At 42.1% G+C, this 7,519-nt stretch overlaps 1 long non-coding RNA gene across 3 annotated transcripts in view; it reads right to left on the reverse strand.

The window, feature by feature from the left end:
- Positions 1-4,068: 4,068 nt before the first annotated feature.
- LOC112486190 overlaps positions 4,069-7,519 on the reverse strand; it is a 4,457-nt gene continuing 1,006 nt past the window's right edge. For 2 of the 3 annotated variants that reach the window (XR_003048669.1, XR_003048671.1), the window contains exons 2-4: positions 7,228-7,387; positions 6,644-6,706; positions 4,069-5,755 (exon numbers count right to left, since the gene is read on the reverse strand). This is a non-coding gene — a long non-coding RNA (uncharacterized LOC112486190). Of the gene's footprint in view, positions 5,756-6,643; positions 6,707-7,227; positions 7,497-7,519 lie in introns of those variants that run through there. The other variant, XR_003048670.1, reaches the window with a different exon arrangement.

Raw genomic sequence — 7,519 nt, forward strand, 5'->3', positions numbered from 1 at the left:
CGCTCCCCGGGCCGCGGCCAGTTTGGCGCCTGCCCCGCGCGTGACCCCTTGTTTTCCTGGCCCGTGTTCTCAAAGCCCCTGGTCTGGAGAGTTCTTGAACCTGAACTGCAGGGAGACCGGGGACACTCCTGAGGTTTCCAGGGAGACTCAGTTGTCACAGCCCTTTGGGAAGAACCAGAAAGAGGCGGGGTCGTTCTGGAAAGGTGAGAGGGATGAAAATACTTTAGAATGAGAAGACTGAAATTCCAGTTACTCCACTCAGTCATTCTGAGCTGACCAGAGGAAAATTCTAGATCAGTCCCTGCCCAGTCACGCACTGTCCGTCCTTCACTACGCCCTTCATGAATCGAACCTCTCCTCTAAACACCTAATATTTCTTGACGTGCACAATGATGATATCGTATTGACATGCCTGCCTTAGACTGTTAGCACAATCAAAAGTTAGGTGGCATTTTTTTCTGGTCATGCCTTCGAACAGCATTACAGCATAATTCAAATAGTCATTGAGTCCCTACTATGTGCAAGGAACCGTGCCCATTGACTCTGGGGACACAAAAGTGAACAAGACATAATTACAGGCATCAAGGATCTTACACTCCAGTAAGATACATAAAGCAGAACTCACACATGTGTTCTGTGAGTTACACTGGCTATGAGAACATAAGCTTGCCTGGCACATAGCAGACCTTCCCTAGTTGTTGAATGAATAAATAAACGGAGAATGTGAACTGTTTCACATGAGAAGTGCCCTTTAAGAAATACCTCTTATGTCAAGCACAAATGGGGACGGTCCCTTCTATAATCTGACCAAAGGAATCCTAAATTTTCATTCAGATTCTTAACATTGTGGCACCTAGTCTGCACATTTAAAATGTTTGTCTAAATTGTGCCTCTTAGGTCTATTTAAAAACAAACATCACAAAGTCAACTTTTCTGTCCGCTCACTACTTTGTGAAGTCCTCAGTTTCAAAATAAAGGTGGAGCTTAAACATTTTAGAATTATCCAGCTCAAAACTAGAAAATCGACACCTGAAACAGGAACTTCCTAGACAGCTATATCTCTTGGGGCTACCGTGGGCTCAGAGTTGAGGTTTTAGGGCTGGGCCTAGCACCATACCGAGGCCGAGCAGGTCAGAGTGCCTGGTGTGAGGCACACCCAGCACCATAAAGACAGATTGGCCAACAACCATTTGGCCTGGGTTTCAAGCATGTAGGGACTACAAATTTTGGCTACAGTTCAGTGGCAAATTTGAGGAGGAGAGTGGGTGAGACTTGGTCATTTAAGTTGATTCTAACTGAACTCCATTGGCCACACCCACCCCTTGCTAGCTAAGTCTGAGGTAGGAGGACCGATCCACAGATGAGAAGCCTCAAAAATCTCAAGCCATCTTGTTTCACCAAGGCCCTCCCAGGACCACGTCATGCCTAAATAGTAACTATGTCTTTCTAGTGTTAACTCCACACCACAGACTTACTAGGGCCAGGTATGGAGTTCAAAGGCACATTCCACCCTCAGGACAAGGCAGACTTTTGCTTTTAGCAGTGACCACAAAAACTTTCCAAATTTGAAAGCTGGGCCAAGTTGCTGATCAAATTCATTTAAGCGACCGCACTTTACAGGCTTGCCTGGAAATTTAGGGGCCAGGAAGTGATGGGGTTGCAGTTGCTTTGTGCCTGTTTCTTGCTCTGACCGTCCATCACTCATTGTTGTTTGTGCAATTGCTCAATGGGCTGCTTGTTTTGGGTCAGCCTAGGCTGTGTGGGTAGCAGTGTGGTCAGCCAGGCTGGGAGCCAGGCCACCTGGGTTCTGGTCCCAGCTCAGCCAGCCTCTTATCCATTAAGTGACTCCCTCCCTATTCCTATTTCAGTTTCTTTGCCTAGAAACTAGAGACCTCTTCTGTAGTGATGTGCAGCCATTTGGGCTGTCACTATGTTTAATGCTTAGAAGCAGCTGTCCGATGTCATCGGCAGCAGCCCGAAAACAGCTGATTAATTATTATCATCATCATCATCATCATCATTATTATTATAGCTGCCTGGTAGAAGAATAGCAAGGAAATAAAGGAAAAGCAGAGAAAATCCTGCATACCCAAGACCACACACCCTCATCTGCCATTCAGTACAAAGCTCTCTTCCTCCCTAAAGGCTTGTTTTTGTTTATTCCATTTAGCGATTCTAAGGGCTGCAGTGGAGCTCCCTGAGCTTTCGCTTCACTTTTAGCAAGAGCAGAAAAAAAACAGAGCTTTTCATTTCACAAGAGAAACTAAATGGAGAGATTATTTCAACATGGGACTAAAGGAGTGGGGGGAAATGTTCAGAGAAAGCCTCTTTGCAGCTAACCAGGAAAAAAACAACCAGCAATTGTTTGCATTTATATGCTTTTGTGGTGGAAAAGAAAACCAAACCAAAATAACTTCCTTTCCATTGCCACCACTATAATTTAGACCAGTGGTTCTCTGGAGTTTTAAAAACTACGTACTGTATGACCCTAGGAACCTCAGACTCACTCACTCAGAATTCTTGGGACCGAGGGCCATGAATCCATATATTTTTAAAATAGCCACGCTTCCCTTTTTGTATTGAGGTATAATTGACATATAACATTATATTCTTTTCAGGCGTACAACATAGCGATTTACTATTACATTGCAAAATGATCACCACCATAAATCTAGTTACCATCCATCACCATAGTTACAAATATTTTTTCCTGTGATGAGAACTTTTTAAGATATACTTTCTTAGCAACTTGCAAACATACAATACGGTATTATTAACTACGGTCACTGCGCTGTACATTACATCCCCATGCCTTATTCATTTGATGACTGCAAGTTTGTACCTTTAAACCACGGTCACCCATTTTGCCCACCGCCCCCTCTGGAAACCACCGGTCTGTTCTCTATAGCAACGAGCTTGGCCGTTTGTTTGTTTGTTTAGATTCCACATATAAGTGAGATCATATGGTATTTGTCTTTCTCCGTCTGACTTTTATTTCACTTGGCATAATACCCCCTAGGTCCATCCATCTCGTCGCAAATGGCGAGATTCTATTTCTTTTTACGGCTGAGAAATATTCCATTTTATATACGTACCACATCTTCTTTATCCAGTCATCCACTGATGGACACAGGTTGTTTCCAAACCTTGGCTATTGTAAATAATGCTGCAATGAATATAGGAGTGCATATATCTTTTTAAACCAGTGTTTTTGTTTTCTTTGGATAAATACCCACAAGTGGAATTGCTGGATCATATATGGTAGTTCTATTTTTAAGTTTTTGAGTAACCATACTGTTTTCTGTAGTAGCTACACCAATTTATATTTCCACCGACAGTCCACGAGAGTTCCCTTTTCTCGGCATCCTCACCAACTCCTATTATTCCTTGTCTTTTTGATAATAGCTATTCTAACAGGTATGAGGTGATACCTCATTGTGGTTTTGATTTGCATTTTCCTGATGACTGGTGATGTTGAGCTTCTTTCCATGTGTTTGTTGGCCATGTGTGTGTCTTCTTTGGGAAAATGTCTATCCAGGTCTTCTGCCCATTTTCTAATCAGATTTTTATTTTTGCTGTTGGGTTCTATGAGTTCCTTATATATTTTGGATATTAGCCCCTTATCAACTTGTGATTTGCAAATATTTGAAGATTTTCTTCCATTCGGCAGGTTGCATTTTCATTGTGTTGATGATTTCCTTTGCTGTGTTGAAGCTTTTTAGTTTGATGTGGTTCTACTTGCTTATTTTTCTTTCGTTGCTTGCTTTTGGAGTCAGATGTAAAAAATCATTGCCAAAACTGATGTCAGAAAGTTTACCGCCTACGTTTTCTTCTAGGAGGTGTATGGTTCCGGGTCTTACATTCAAGCCTTTAATCCATTTGAGTTAATTTTGTATATGGTGAAAGACAGTAGTCTAGTTTCACTCTTTTGCACACGGCTGTCCAGTTTTCCCAAAACTATTTATTGAAGAGACTGTCCTTTCCCCATTGTATATTCTTGCCTTCTTTGTCATAGATTAATTGACCATAAATGCATGGATTTACTTCTGGTCTCTCCATTTTGTTCCATTGATCTATGTGTCTGTTTTTATGCCAATGCCACAATGTTTTGATTACTATAGCTTTGTAATATAGTTTGATATTGGGGTGCGTGATGCCTCTTGCTTTGTTCTTTCCCAAGATTGCTTCGGCTATTTAGGGTCTTTTGTGACTTGGTATAAATTTTAGAAGTTTGTTCTATTTTTGTGAAAAATGCCTTTGGAATTTTGATAGGGACATACCGAATCTGTAGATCGCTTTGGGTAGTATAGACATTTTAACAATATTAATTCTTCCTATCCATGAGCACAGACTATCTTTTCATTTATTTGTATCTTCAAGTTCTTTCATCAATATCTTAGAGTTTTCAGTGTAGAAGTCATTCACACCCTTGGTTAAATTTATTCCTAAATATTTTATTCTTTTTGATGCAACTGTAAATGTGATTGTTTTCTTAATTTCTTTTTCTGATAGTTTGTTGTTAGTGTATAGAAGCAATGCAACAGATTGTAGTATATTGCTTTTGTATCCTGCGACTTTACTCAGTTTGTTTATTAGTTCTAACATTTGTGGTTCTTACAAAGTTAAACATATTCCCACCCTATGACCCAGCAGTTCCACTCCAAGGTATTTAACCAAAAGGAATTGAAACATATGTCTATAAAAAGCTTATACATGAATGTTCACAGCAGCTTTATTCATAATAGGCCAAAACTGGAAACATCTCAATGTCTATCAATGGAAAAATAGATAAATACTTTGATCAAAAAATGAAATACAAATTTTAAAAGCGAACTCCCTTTAAACACAACAGCATAGATTAATCTCAAAATCATTCGTTGAGCAAAAGAAACCATTATTATAGAATTCAAGAACAGAATTCTATCTTGATGATAGAAATCAAACTGTGCCTATTAGGAACGTGGGGATTGAATAGAAAGGGGGCACAAGGGAAATTTCTGGGGTGATGGAAATGTTCTATATCTTGATAGGGTAGTCACAGCCACATGTACTTCAAGTTGTGTACTTAAGATCTGTGTGTTTCACTGTATGACTTTTACCTCAATTAAAAACATAGAAAACAAATATCCTGGGTTCTTTCATAATAGTAACTAAGTTATAAACTTCCACTTATTTGTGGATTTCCTTATTGATATTTGCTTAATCCATTAGACTATGAAGCTCCATGAGATAAGTTCATCATTTTATCTATGGCACCCAGCATAGGGCCTGACCTGTGGCAGTCGCTCATTAAATATTTATTTAACGAATAAATGAATGACTTGGCAGTTGAGAACCATTGCTCTGATAGCGCATACCACACTCATAATGGAGTCACATCCAGACTCATAATAGTATAACCGGGTCTCTCTCTTCCGGGTCTCTCTCTATCTCACTGCGAACCATTGCTAGATTACGCTTCCTAAAATATTTCATTGATATTTTCTCTCTTTTCAAAAGCCGTAGCAGCATGTCGATTACTTAACTGATGTCCATCCTTCTTCTTCCTTCTTGCCTATGGAACCCCAGTTCTGTTCAATCAGCCACCTTTCTCCGTGCGACTGGTCTTCAGGGGAGAGGGGGAGGGAGGTGGCTGGAACGATGATGGAGCAAAGCCAGTCGCAGAGTTCCATTCCCCTCGCCAGTACTTGGTTTAGGCATGTGATCAAGTTCTCACGAATGTGACATTGGAGGAAGTCTGTGGGACTTCCTTGCTCTTACAAAGAGAAAAAGAGAAATAAATTATTCTCTTCTGCAGCTGAATGTTGCTGAATTTGAAACAGATGTTCTGATTGGAGGACAAGCTGACAGACTGAGGACGGCAAAGCAAGAAGATGGAAAGCATCTGCGTCTTGGGTGAACTGCTGAATGAGCTAACCCTGAGTGGTTCTCCTTGAAATTCTTACCGTTTAAGCCATTTTACATTTAGTTTTTCTATTATTTATAACCAAAAGCATTTCAACTAATAAAATGCCATCTACGACCCCTTGATATCTATAGGATAAAGTCAAAATTCCTTAGTTTGCCCTGTAAGATCCCATACAACCTGAGCCCCGTCTAGCCCTAACTTCAATACATGGCTTGCTAATTTCCGTCCCTACGTTTGTGTTCTGCTTTCTTTAGCACCAGTGATGTGCTGGTGAATATTAACAACCAGCTCTCCAAGAGCCAAAAGCCCTGGTTTATAGCATTTACCAATTTCCAAGGTGTAAATATTCCTAGTGATTATAAAACAGCAAGAGACAAGAGTTCAGTTACGCCATTTCCGTTCCCGCATTTCCTATAGGGTTCCTAAGATGAGGCACTAGGGGAACTCCTAAGAGAAAATCCCTGCCTCCAGGCCTATGAGCTCTAAAGATCACCGGAGGCATTTTGTTGTAAATAGGACTTATCAGCTCTCAATTATTGCAAGCGCCGGTCCCCAGGAGAGCTAGGACATTAACTAAAGGACTCTTGGCAAGATTGGGCCTGCTCCTACTCTGGGCCTGACAAATCCCCTGGGGGCGTGAGAACGGGTTTCTAAGGCCATCAGGGGCCTGGCAACAGGTAGGTGAGGAAGAGAAGCAGGTTCCTGAGGCTTTGAAGAGAGCCAGCACTACCTTACCTGTTTGGAATGTGAGCCAGGTGAGTCAGCTTCATCTCTAGTTTATAGGTGACACACCCTCAGCTTTGGAGGAAAAGCAAATAATTAGACTGAGAACATATTGGCTGAGACAATGGGTGGGGGGAGGGCATGGAGTGACTAAGTCACTCTGTCCCCTGACTAGGTCAGCACTGGGAGGCAGGCCAAATCCAGGCTACTGGAAACCGACAGAGCATTCAGGGGATAAAAGATGTGGACTGCACCAAACTCTCCTGTTTTATGTGACTGATGGCCCAGGCTGGGTCTGTAGGTCCTGCACACAAAGACCGTTTTCTAAATTGTAAGTGCGGCTTCTTTTCCTGCGTTAGAGACCTCTGGAGTGGAGGGACTCTAGCTAATTGGCATCTACCAGAAGCTCTCCCGTCCCTCTGACCATAGCTTTCCGGGTTACTGGACCGATGAGCATCAGGGCTGTTCCCACGTGGCTTACGGTCCGTGAACGAGCCTGCAGATCCTAGCAACTCCTCTCAGAAAAGTAAACGGGTGATAGTTTTTTCAGCTGGAATAAGTCAGGAATTGAAAAGTGCCACTGTTACTTAGGTTACCTTAGGTCACACGTCCCCCAGGTGGTTAGGTACCCTTCCTGCTTTAAGAAGAGATGAAATCCTGAGGGCAGAGGAAATTGGTGGAGAAAGATGGAGAACCAGGGAAGGATCCACGGATGAGTAAAGTTCTCTAGGAGCACCCAGGACAGAAGTGTCAGACCTGGGGGACGTTTAAAAAGACAGCATTGACCACGGGAAGACAGAGAAAGGAAGAGTGAGGGGCTGAAGAATGAGAAGTGGTAGAAGGTCACAAGTGCTCATCGGGGATGCTGCCCTGCCACAGTGTCTGGCA

Source organism: Pteropus alecto, unplaced genomic scaffold (genome assembly GCF_000325575.1).
Source record: "Pteropus alecto unplaced genomic scaffold, ASM32557v1 scaffold106, whole genome shotgun sequence".
Classification (NCBI taxonomy): domain Eukaryota; kingdom Metazoa; phylum Chordata; class Mammalia; order Chiroptera; family Pteropodidae; genus Pteropus; species Pteropus alecto.